The sequence below is a fragment of the Canis lupus genome, chromosome 5 (genome assembly GCF_003254725.2).
Source record: "Canis lupus dingo isolate Sandy chromosome 5, ASM325472v2, whole genome shotgun sequence".
NCBI lineage: Eukaryota > Metazoa > Chordata > Mammalia > Carnivora > Canidae > Canis > Canis lupus.
Window position 1 is genome coordinate 78,676,867 of NC_064247.1, and position 12,960 is coordinate 78,689,826.

Below are 12,960 nucleotides of genomic sequence, written 5' to 3' on the forward strand. Positions count from 1 at the left end.
GGCCACAATAAGCGCATTCTTCACATTGTTTCAAACTGACCAGCGACTTCTCTGGTGAAGAGGGTGCATTTTGGGGGGCGGAGGAACCCAAACTTTTAAAGGACACTAGCGCTGCCAAGTATTCAGAAGGCAGGAACTAACCCAAAAGCAAAATAAGGAAGGAAGAAGGGAAGAAGAGGGAGAGAGGAGGTGGGGGGATGGAAGGCGGCGGGCTTCCCCCGGGCCCAGCAGAGCGGAGCCGCTCCCCACCCCCAGGTAGCTTGCACCGGAATCCACTAGTTCAAGTGCATGCAGCCCGCCCTTCCCCCACAGGCCCCGCGCGGAGAGGAAGTTCAGCCAAGATCCGCGGCACCTGCCCGCCGCGGCCGGGCGCGAGGCTGCACTCACCTGGCACACAAAGGCTCCGCGCACCTCCGCGGGGAGGCGGCGCCCGCAGGTCCCGGGGGCGGCAGCGGCACCCGCGCCCCGCGCTTGCCCAGCCCGGGCGGCCTCCTCCGGGGCTCCGGGGTGGCTCCGGCTAGGTGCAGGGGGGCCGCGGGCCGGGGCCGGGGGCTCATGCTGGCGGCCGCCCCTCCCCGGGAGGGAGGGAGGGGGAGGGGAGGGGCGCCCCGGGGCGCGCGGCGGGGAGGGTGGGGGCGGTGGGGGCGGGGAGGCCCCCCCGGGGCGCGCTCGCGTCCGGGTCCCCGGCTCCCGGCTCCCGGCTCCCGGCTCGCCGCCCGCCCGGAATCGCTTTATGTAAATGAAGCTCAACTCGCAGTTTGCAGGCTCACCGCCCGGGGGAGGGAGGGGGCGGGCGGGGCGGGGGGCCTTCGGGGATCCACATTACACAGCAACAAAGCGGAAGGTTAATTCGAAACTCCCAGCCCCGCCGCCGCTCGGCTCCCCGGGCAAAGCCTGACATCTACAGTCGCGCGGGCGCAGGCCGGGGCTCGGGGCTCGGGGCTCGGCGGCGGCGGCGGCGGTGGCGGTGGCGGTGGCGGCGGCGGCGGGGACCCGGGCCCCGGGGGCGCTCGCCGCGCCGCGCTGCGCAGGCCGGGCCGCCCCGGGAACAAAGCCCCGTCTCTCCCGGGCCGCGACCCCGCTCCCGCGCATCCCAAGTCAGGGGCCGGCCTAGAATCGGACGAGGAGAAAGGGGCGCGCCCTCGGCCACAAGAAAGGGAGCCTGGGGCCTCAGAACCCGAGCCCTCGGCCTCGGGCCCCATCCACGTCACAGCCAGGCCACTCCAGCACGGGGACATTAGCCAATGTGGACAGGAATTTATTGGAAACACACACACACACACACCCATCCTATTAACTGCTTTACAGAGTACTTCTGTTTTTCAGCTGCAGAAACTTAGAAAAACATCCCCTGCTCTCCAGTGAGACTTTAAGGATAGAGTTCTCCAAGGGAGAGAAAGAAAGAAGACAGGAAGAGAAGTCCCAGCTTGCAAGGGAAGCCTACACTCTCTCTTTTTTTTTTTTTTTTTTTAAGACTTGCCTTAAAAACCCACATCATTTCAGATAAGGCATACATCAGGCCCTTCCCGGGGAGACTCTACTGCCAGGTCGAATTTAATAGGGGGGGCACCCCAGTTGGTCAAAGCCAACTGCTGGACGTTTTTATATCTCCCCAGGTTCACCTTTTTCCATTCTGATATGCAAAGGCAAGCCCTACAGAAACCTCACCGGAAGTGCCCTGTCCTGCCTCTCAGAATCCCACACTCAGCTCTGTCTGATTTTACTCCCGCCCAATTCTCTCAGCACAGAAAGGCACCTGCTTGTCCCCTGCTGAAAGCCACCCACCCAGGCTGGCCCCACAGCCTCGAAGAGTCCAACTGCGCAACAATGACCCGTGCAAGGGTGAGAACTACAATGAGCTCACGAGGCAAAAAGCTGTAGGTATGGAACCGTATCAGCACTATGCACACACTGATGCAGGGGGAAAGAGGATGCCTGGCTGATTAAAACTATCCCATCACCGCGTAGAAGGCGTTCTGCACAACGTAATTTGGGTTCAAATTAACGTAAACATCCAACCTGTTGGGGACAGACAACCCCTTCCCTACATCTTAACGTTTTAGTGCAGAAAAGAGACTCCAAAAAATTTTTTTTCCTTCCGGTAGGGCCCTGGGAGAAAAGACTGCCTCTAGGGAATCATGTCCGATTAGGGACAAAGGAGAGCACAAGCCAAATTCTGTCACACATGAGAGAGTGTATGGGGAGGAGGACTGGAGAGCAAAAAAGGGCAAAGTGGAGGATGATTTTGCAAACCAGAGTGCGATCACTGTCGAGCTGTTTCCAGAGCACCTGACTTTAGACCCAAGAACAGGTGGTGTTTTCAAAACATACTATTATTTATATTAGCCACAGGAGTTGAGAACACCTTAAAGAAAAACCAATTAATAATTTAATTGAAAAAGTCACTATGAATAATACATGAAGATGATGATGCTAGCAATAACGCAAGTAACGTGGCGCCCGCCACCCAGATATGACTTTGGAAAGGTCTTCAGGAACCTCAGGACTCCCAGGCTTCTGGGTCCTACCTCGGAGCCACCCCATAGCCTGTTAGATAGAGACAATAAGAAAATGTTTATACTCCCAGAAAATCTAATTTTGCTGCTTTATCTTAACTTTTATTAACAGGGGACGACCTCATAATCTGGTGACATCACGAACCTGGTGGGCCGACAGATAAATAACTTCAATAAAATAAAAGCTAGAATGCTGAAGAACCTGCTCTAAAGTAAGCTGGAAGGATGTGGAGGTGCTGGACAGAAGGCCCCGGGGGGATCTGCAGGATCCTGCCAGGGTCCCGAGGGGCGGCCACCTGACAAGTAGAACTGAGAGTGACCGTGGTTCTATCTTACTCCAGCACCAGCTACGTATGTGCTCAGAGCTGGCCAGCTTCCTTTGTTACAGGCAAAATTTTAACAGGTGAATCCACAGGCAAGTAATCTATGCATGGCCTCTGTAGCATTATACAGGACTGCCAAAAAGCTGGGGCATTACCTCTACCAAAACTTATTTCCCCTATTAACAATCGCTTCAGCAGCACACATACTAAAATCCGTAGGAACAAAACAATACCTCTCCAGAGGGATTCTGAAACTTTTGCACTTAGGGATGGAATCAACAGTTTCCCTGAAACACACGTTGCAAATCCTGTCCTCCAGCTCTGAAAGGCCCTGGCCCTTCTGAGGGCAGATGCCTGTAGTTAAACCCATGGCCTACCCAGCAGAGGCAGCCTGGCTTGTTCATGGCTCCTAGACACTGTTGACAAATAAACCCACTCTCAGAAAAGGCAGTTCTCCATAACCAGTCTCATCTCCTCTGGACACCGTAATTGGCAACAGCCAAAAGGATAAATATTTAAAAATAAATCAGGGAATGCTGACCTCTTCCCTACTCCTCCCGTGACCCACTCTCCAAGCCAGAGGCCAGCCCCCCCACCCCACCCCAACACTTAACTGACTGGTAAATCACAGTGATCCCAACTGAGCCAAACTGGCTTGCCTTTCTCTCCACATACACATTCATTCTCCAGAGCTGTGTCCCCTCACTTCAGCAAAGGTAAATATGATCTCTGAGCTCAGACACAGTGAATGTCAGCATTCTGACTTCCAGCTAAACCTGGACTCTATTTTCACAGCACAGCTGGGTTTCAGGGAGATTAGTGTATTCCTTCAGATCCCTGTATTTTTATGAAAATATACATTCACACGGATTTTAAAATTAGTGCTTAAATAACCTTGAGGGTTTAACAAAGAAAAAGCCAGGAGAGGGCAAAAACAAAAGTCCCTGAAACAAACAATAAAAGTCATTTAGAGGGATCCCTGGGTGGCGCAGCGGTTTGGCGCCTGCCTTTGGCCCAGGGCGCGATCCTGGAGACCCGGGATCAAATCCCACGTCGGGCTCCCGGTGCATGGAGCCTGCTTCTCCCTCTGCCTGTGTCTCTGCCTCTCTCTCTCTCTCTGTGTGACTATCAAATAAAAAAATTAAAAAAAAAAAAAAAAAAAAAATTAAAAAAAAAAAAAAAAAAAAAAAAAGTCATTTAGAGCTAAATTGCACACCATGCCCTGGATTCACCCCTTCATTTCTAGGCAGTTATATTTAGGGATGTGGTACCTGCCGGGTGATCAGGCCCTCCTGGGTGTGACAGAGAATACAGGCTTTCCTCAGAACTGCCCACACTCACCTCCATAACCATGGGAGGCTGGTGTGCCAAGGCCTACGCGCAGATGTTTTGATTCACATTTCTCTGACACATACCTCAAGGCCTCCATCTATCGCTACAACGCTAATTCCAGAGATTAATTTTTACCCCCAAATCATGGCTGGAGCATTATCTAGTTTACTTGCCCACCCTCCCCAAATCAGACCCTAAATCTGTCAATGACACACATGCGAAAGACACAAATGAGCAACCTTTTTTTTTTTCTAAAAACTGATTGGAAGCTTTTCCAAATTAATTTTAAGTTGCAAAGCCTAAGTTTAAGACCGCAAAATATAAAGAACTTGCCTTAAAACAGCTTTAAAGCATTAGGTAAAGGGATTGCTCTCTCCCTCTTTTTTTTTTTAAACAAAAATATTATTTCTAAAAGGGCAAAGAGAATTTGCCATGCAAGACTTTTATACCCAGGGGGATTCTTACATTTGTGTTTCTAAACCTTGAAATTGAGAATTTTAATGAAAAGGCAGACAGATGCTTAAGGATAGCATCGCGACCAGAGTCCATACATTACAGTTGAGAAGCGCTTTGTTTGGGGCCAGGAAAAAGAGGTGGATTCCTATTTCGATCATGGGCCATCCCCACTGTCTGACACATCCCTTTGCGCTCAGCCTGATGCAAACCACAGAATTCTTGGAGGGAAGCAGGTTGGAGGGAGAAGAAAGGAAAAAGCAAACAGGAGAGGAAAGAAAGTGGGGGGGGGGGAATGTGGCCTCTTTATATTAATTGTAGTTTGAAAAAAAAAAAAATCTCAACATCAATTCCATAGTATGTACCAACAGCTCCCATACACATGTGTTAAAACAATCAATTAAACAATATGCCAGGAGCACAATACCCAGGATCAGATTTTTTTTTTTTAAGTGAAGAATTTCATTTAGCTTTTGCAATGCCTTCCTATCAAGCAACCACTTCTTGGGGCAGGACACTAAGAGATAAACAAAAGATGACCCAGTTCACACTTCCCAAATGAGAATCCCATTTTCTTATCTTTCCATTTTGGTGCGTTTTTGTTTGAAATCTGTGCTAATCTGACTTAAGAGCCAGAGCTGAAATTTCACATATCCTCCAAGTCAGCCAGTGTTTTAGAATTTGGATTTCTATTGAGGCTGTTCCAATCCTCAGTGAGGCCTACGGTAAAATGTGCTTCATGCTGTTTCGTTTGTCTCTCTGCAGACAAATAGAAACTGTGAAATTTAAAGAATGGATAAAAAAAAAAAAAAAACCTAAAACAAAGAGGTTAAAAAAATAGGACAAATGTTTTTGCTTTTGTGTCTCCCTGGAGCAATTGTTTGGGGGAGTCTGCATTGACAATAACCATGAGAAGGCCATCTAAAGGCGATGCGCACACAAGGGGACTCCTTGCCTGCTGCCTTTGGTCTGGGAGAAAAAGCACCTTAGCTCCGTTTTCCAGGAACAAAAGGCCAGGGCCACGGAAGGGGGGAGAGGTTACTGGGGCTTTCACATGGAGCCAAGTGTCAATGCAGGTTCATTTTTCACCCGTCTTAGTTGGAAAGCAGCTCAGTGAACTTCCTAATGACTGCTTTTCCCTCTCCCCCTATTATTTCTAAACCTAAAAGAACAAAACAATAATATTTTTTTAAACCTAAAACCCATCATCCTATTAGAGGAAAGCCTTGGGGACCTACAAAGTTTTCCCTCTTTCCTTTCCCCACCCTACTTTTTTTTTTCCTTTTCTTTTTTTTTTCTTTCCCTTTTCTTTTTTTTTCTTTCTTTTTTTTTTTTTTTTTTTTTTTTTAGAGAAGGGAGGATTCCAATTGTAGATCACATGGAAATAAGAGACACTGGACATTGTGGTCATTTTTAGTAACACCAGAGAACTGCCTTTATGTCTACAGAAAGGCAGGGAGTAGAAAAATAAACGCAAAAGGGGGGAAAAACTGAATAGGGATAGAAGGTGATAGTCGGGAAGCTGTGGGGCAACGCCTGCAAACATGTTCTTTTTTCACAGCATGAAGTCGCTAATGCCAGCTTCAGATTTGCGAGTGAATCAAAGTCATCACTACGAGGTTGGGGTTTTTTTTTTTTGGGGGGGGTGGAGGGGTGCCTGGAGAAGTGGACAATAAGGCTGTACTAAAGACATAGGTGTGTGGGTGTGGGTGTGGGGGGGTGCTTCAAAGAAAGGAAGCTGAGATGAATCACTGCATGCCATGGAAATGCCAGGGCAAGTGGATGTCGGAGTGTTTAACCAGATTCTAACCTGGAAACATCTTCCCCAGCGGGTGAACCCTAGGACGAGGCAGTGACACGCAACCCCTCAGCCTTTGAACCCAGACCTGGCAGCTTGGGAACACGTCCCCCCCCCTTCCCCAGGCAGTCAGTCCCAGGCTCAGGCTGAAAAAGCGAGGTGGGGGTAGGGATGAGAGGGCCCAGCGAAGAAACACAATAAACAACTCAAATATGAACGGAAATGACATCAGCAAAGTGAAGGACCTGTTTATTGCAGATCAAAACAAAACAAACTTCCAAACCTTTTGTGTATACAAGATAACTCTATAAAAAGCCCTCCTAAAATGTCACCAGGGTCGACACATCAGCATCCCAAGAAAACGGATGACAGTTACCAAAGGGGGAGGGGGTTGAGGGGGGAGGAAGGGGGGGGGATGAAGGGAAGAAGATGGGAGGAGATAGAAAACCAGAAGGGGCCAAAAACCCAGCTGACGAGTTCCCCCCTCTGCTGATCCTTAATATTTATTGGTGTTTATAATCTAAAAGCCATGCTCTGTGTTTCACTTAATACAAGGCCAGACAGTGCTGTCTAATGAGGCAGCATTACAATCAGCTTGTAATACTGAATTTTTAATGCTGCCAAGGATTCTGTTACATAATAATATGAAAAACAGAAGCTGAAAGTGGGCTCTCGGTGACAGGCCACTGGAGGTTCCAAGCAGGCAAGCGCTACGAGCCCGCCTTCCCTTCCCTCTCCCTGCCCACCCCCATCTCCCGGTCTGCCGTCAGCCCTCCATCCTTATACAGGAGGTCGGTATGGAAACCAAGAGGATTTCTTAGTAAATCCACTCTTTTTATTATGACTGCCATTATGATCATCTTGGATCCCAAGTTATATTTCAAGAGTTTGAATTCTAACCTATCTGGGGTTAGAAGTGTGCAATGAGAATTGGGGGAGGCTGAAGAGACAAGGGGTGCAGGAGTGTGGGGGGGGAGCTTATTTTGAGAAAGCTAGACAATACAGAAAAAATCGGGGGAGGGGGAGGAAGCTAAGAAGCTGGGGGGGGCCGAAGTCTGCCGACCATATTCACAGCTGCCGCACTCAGTTTACATCGGTGTAATTTAAAAGCATATATATAGCCGCCGTCTCTCTTCTCTGTAATACCCCAAGACTGTAAATCTATAACCACTGCAATGATTTAGTGATTAAAAACATGATAACATATTGTGTAACTGCAAACCACAGAACCCCTGCCAACTCTCCTCTAAGATAAAGGGGAAAAAAATACAGAAAATGTGTTGCTTGCAGCGATCTTCCTAAACCCAAAAGATTTTAATAAAAGAACCTATATAGTAGACTCATCGGAAAAGGGTGAGTGAATTCTATGTGAAGCCAGCAAAGGGGTGTGTGGGAGGGGGGAGGGCAGCTTTATGTGGGATTCTTTTCCTTGTACTAACAAATTACGACCTAAACATGCCTTTTCTTTTCTCTCTCTCTCTTTTTTTAATAGTTTGTTGTAACTGGAATAACTGGTCTTGTGTGCTGTCTTGCATATTCAAAGCAGCTTTGTAATCGGATCTGGAGACCCAACCTTATTTGCCTGAACTCAATAGGGTTTTTCTTCTCCCCCCTCCTCTCTTGTTTTGTTTTGGATTTGGTATTGTGGGTTTTCTGTTCTTGCTGGGAGCAGACAACCACGCAGGAAGAGGCTCTGGTGCCTTTAAGCTACAGAGCAAACACCTGAGAGGGGGAGGCACAATTTGTAACATGGCAGGAGGAGCCTAAAATATACACAAAAAAAAATAAAATCAAAGCAGCTGTAGGGGTTTTGGCCTCTGAGCAGCTGACCTGACCCCATTCTGTATATTCTTTTATTTCCCTATTGCAGGATTCCTGCACCTTGGGTCAGATTCGAACTCAATGTGACCCTGAGGAGAAGGCAGTCACCGAGCCCTGGAACTGCTCCATATGTAATGGGGGGGGGGGGGGGGGATGAAGGGAGTATAAGTGCATATGCATTCAGACTCCCCCAGTGTAGACACCCACACACTATGTACTTACACACACACACACACACACACACACACAATCTGTCAGGGATGCCAGGCCGTGGGGCCAGGTCCAGCCCAGCTTTCACAGCTCACACAGCCGAGAGCCTGAACTCTCTCTAAAGCCCCCCAAAATCTTCGTATCTACAACTCTACCCATAAACACATGCATGCACAGACCAACGCTCCTCCAGAGACTTTATATGTTTAAAAAGTCCACAGATCTGAATTGCCTCCTCTCTGGACCTGAGCAGGGCAGTTTATTCAGAGAAATCAATAGGAAAGAGCATTTGCAAATATTTATATAAGCCCTGTGCGTTTCAGCATTAAGTAATTAAAAACTAAAACTCAGGGAGGGGGAAGGGAGGAGACACACAGGCAGAAGAAGGCTACAGGCCTAGAGTGGGTTTTCCTGCCCACACCTCATCTCCCCAAACCACAATCCTTTCAAAACTGACTCCATGTACACTTTTTACGAAATCCTGTTCGTGCACCATTTGCTAGACTATTTCAAAATCATCTCCAAATATGGATTCACCTACCACCAAGCTTTCAAGCCTGACTATAAGATAAGTGTCTGTATTCTCTCTCTCTCTCTCTCTCTCTCAAATACACACACAGCAATCCTTACTTTTGACATTGCTTCAATCTCTGGTGTATTACTCTCTACCGTATTCATATTTCTAAATTATTTGCACTAAAGATATCTAACATAAGATGAGAGGAGGGCCCCCAAGGTGGTGATTCAATGAGCGAACACCTACTCCCAATCTCCCCCCAATACTTCCTACTCCCCTCAACCTACAGGATACTCACACCTTGGGGGTTTACTGAAATCCACATATGTAAACAGATCTGCCCCCCCCCCCAATGTACAGTAAAATGAAGGAGTTCTTAAATGAGCCACTATCCAGTGGACTTCCCCTATGTTGTTCCGGAGAGCTGGGCAGTAAATTCTGCTTGTACTGCCTCTAAATCCGCTCTAAGAAGCCGACTGAGGCACTGGAGCACCCACACTGCAGATATTGTAGAAATTTACAGTAAATGTAGGTACACGATTGCAGCACGCTGCCCTATTGATTATGCAGATTGTGATCAATCTTTTCCCCTCTCCATTTCCCAAGCCTCTTTCTGAAGACCTCCAAATAAGTTGCTCTGTAACTAGCCATTCTCCCAAAGTAGGGAGAAAAAAAACAATTTTTAAAAAAACATCATAAATCCTCAAGTGTCTCCCCCCAAAAGGATTCTTTTTTTTTTTAATTCCAAAGTGAATTTATGCTTTGCAATTTGCATTACAGTCAAGCGATCACCGTATGTCATCTTCTTCAAAGGTGCTTAACAAACCCCCTTTTCAAAGTCACTAGAAGTGGAGGCCAGAAAAGGCAATCAGCCTCCTTCCATATAGTCCTTAGATCACGTTTCAATGATTGAGACCAATAAAAATTGTCATATTTCCCTTAACTTGGAAGCAACAAGGGGGAAAAGTTAAGTGGGTGATTTTTGAAAGCACTTGTAATCAAAGAATTTGCCCCAGTCGAAGGAATTGCACAACCTTTTGCAAAAAGTCAGCTTCCGAGCAACAGATTAATTTGTAAAGTAAAATGTTATTTTTTGAACATAATAAAGAAACCTACGACTCATCGAGTCCTTTCACGATTTAAATATACTAAGCACATCCAATACACTCACATCTAGCCTCCAAGAGATACGAAAAAAAAAAAAAAAGAAAAAGATGTACATGAAAACGCCTAATGGCAAAGAGTGAAGCAGGGCGAGGGGGTGAGTGGGGAATGGCACGTAAACTATCCCAGATTCGTGTAAGAAAAAAAAAAAAAAAGGAAGCAAGAAGAAAGAAAGAAGAAAAAGGGAAGGAAGAAACAAAAAGGAAAAAAAGAGAGAGAAGGAGGAGAACGAAGAAAGAGCAGCAGGCACGCGGCGAGGTCCCCGGCCCAGCTGGTCCAGGAGCGAGGCCGGCGGCCCCGCGCCCCGCGCCCCCGGGAGCCCCTAGTGTCCGGGGCAGGGCCCCTGCGGGCGCTCGCGGCGCGGCCGGCGGGGCAGGGGGCGCGCAGGTACCGGGCCGGGCGGAGCCGCCGCGCCCCGCGCCGCTGTCGGACCCGGGCTCCCGCCGGGCGGCCGCAGCCCCGCGAGCCGAGCCCCGCCGCGGAAGGCGCCCGCCCGCCCGCCCGCCCGCCCGACCAGCAGCAGCGGCGGTGGCGGCGGCGGCGGCGGCGGCGGCGGCGGGGGCGGCTCGGCCGGGTGCGCGCCCCGCGCGGCGGCTCAGCCCGGGGCCCCGGCGCCTCTCGGGGTGGGGCAAAGTTGGGGGCCGGGGGCGGCGGGGGCGGGGGCGCTCGGCACCGCGGCCCCCCGCCCCCGCCGCCGCCGCCGCCGCCTTTGTCTCGGCGCCCGGACCCCGGCCGCCCTCCCGCCCTCGGCCCGCGCCCCGGCCGGCCCTGCCCCGCGGCGCCTCCAAACTCGGCGCGCGGGCCTCGCCCCGGGCGCCTCCACCCTCCCGGGGGTCGCGGGCGGCCGGCGGCGGCGGCGGCGGGAGGAGGAGGGGGCGGCCCGGGCTCGGCGGCGGCGGCGGCGGCGGCGGGAGGAGGAGGAAGGAGAAGAGAAAGAGAAAGTTTGGCGCAGGGGGAAGGCGAGCGGGACGCAGCGAGCGAGCAGGGCGCGGGCGCGGGGAGCGCGGGCGGCGGCGGCCGGGCGCGGGAGCCGGGAGGGGGCAGGACGAGCCCCATGCAAAGCAGCCCGGGCGCCCCGAGGAGCCCCGCGTCCGGGCGGCGGCGGCGGGAGGAGGAGGAGGAGCAGGCGGCGGCGGCGGCGGCGGCGGGAAAAAAAAAGAGGGAAAAGTTGCCACTTACGCGGTTGCTTCTCCGGCGGCGGCGGCTGCAGCGGCGCTGCTGGCGGCGGCGGCGGCGGCGGGAGCTGGCGGCGCTTTTAATCCCGAAAAGAGGCGCTCGGGCCGCGGAGCCCATCAAGGCAGCAGCGGCGGCTGGCGGGGGTCGGCGGCGGCGGAGGACGCGCTGCTGGCGGCGGCGGCGGCGGCGGCGGCGGAGCTGGAGCGCGCTCGGCGGAGCCCGGGGCGGGAGGCGGCCGCAGCCGGGGAGCCGGAGCCGCCGCCGCCGCTGCCGCCGAGCAGCATGGTTGGCGGGGAGTTTACAGCCCCCGGAGCGGGCAGGGGCCACGGAGGAGAAGCGGCGGCGGCGGCGGCAGCGGCTCTAGGCTGTAATTGGGATGCAAAGCAGGCGGCGGCGGCGGCGGCTGCGGCCGGGAGGAGGAGGAGGAGGAGGAGGCGGCGGCGGCGGCGGCTGCAGCGGTCGGAGGGGACGCGCTGGAAGTGGGAGCTGATGAGTGAAAAGAAAAAAAAGTCTTTGGATCTTTATTCTGCTAATTAGTTTCCTGCAAAAAATGGCTGTGATTAATTCAGTGCGCATGTGCTTCATTACCCAGGCACGACGGGAAGGGCTAATTAGCCACCTTCTGGATCAATAAGATTCAGCAAAAAAGAAAAGGGGGAGGTGGAGGGAGGCAGAGGGGAGGAAGGGAGGAAAAAAAAAAAAACCGGGGGAAAGTGATGAGCAGGGCAAGGAGAGCAGGAAGAGAGGATGGGAGAAGAGCCCAGGAAGAGGGAGAGAGGCACCAAAAGTTTATGCATGTATTAAAAACACATACACACACACGCACACACACACACACACACGACACACACGCACACACACACATACACACCGAGAAGTGAAATGCAGAGAAGCAACAATAGGAACCTGGCTAAGATTTTTTTTTTTGAGATTTTTTCTTTCCTTTTTTTTTTTCTTTCTCTTTTCTTTCTTATTTTTTCCCCTTTTTCTTGCTTTCTTTTTTTTTTTCTTTTGCCAAATGCAGCAATGTTTAAATTAAATAAGAGAGCATCTTCAAAGAAGAAGGGAGCAAGGGTGGGGGGAAGCAATAATGGAGTGGGACAGCTTAAAGCAAAGATTTAAGTGAAAGGCAGAGAAGCAGCTCGAGACAAAATAGAGGCCACTTTAAATTGCAAATCTGAGATTTTTTTTCCCCAAAAAGGAAAATTATCCCCCCCTAAAAAAAAAAAATCAGAGGACAAAAAAAATAATATGGACAAAACTTTAGCACGTACCATAGACTAGACCAAAATATATATATATATGATATGTTAATTTTGTCTTCTGAAATAAGATGCAATCAATCTTCTCTGGTTCTTTAGAAGGAGAAGGGGAAGCAGGAGTGATGATTAGAAGGAATAAAAGGGGGAAAGTGAAACAGAACTGAGAAGGGGGTTAACTTAAAGGAAAGACAAGAAAAGGAAAAGTTGCACTTGGAAACAAGTCCAACTTTCTACCTTTTTGGACCTAAGAGAAAAGTAAAATCAATTTTCTCGTGTAAAACCTGGAAAGCAGATGTTTTCAAAACACAGGAAGCTATTTTGCCATCAAAAGCAGGGATGTAATAAAGGCAGTGAAAAATAATTTCAAACTAAATTCGTAAGAAAGAAA

General features: G+C 50.4%; 1 protein-coding gene across 24 annotated transcripts in view; it reads right to left on the reverse strand.

Annotated features, from left to right (window-relative positions):
* Positions 1 to 12,960, reverse strand: part of ZFHX3 (zinc finger homeobox 3) — a 525,132-nt gene that overhangs the window by 235,133 nt on the left and 277,039 nt on the right. The window contains exon 1 of one of the 24 annotated variants that reach the window (XM_035716218.2): positions 11,314 to 11,453. The exons of 22 other annotated variants lie outside the window; for them this stretch is intronic. The gene's annotated coding sequence lies outside the window, so the exon portion shown is untranslated. Of the gene's footprint in view, positions 1 to 11,313; positions 11,454 to 12,960 lie in introns of those variants that run through there. One more of the 24 variants, XM_049110746.1, reaches the window with a different exon arrangement.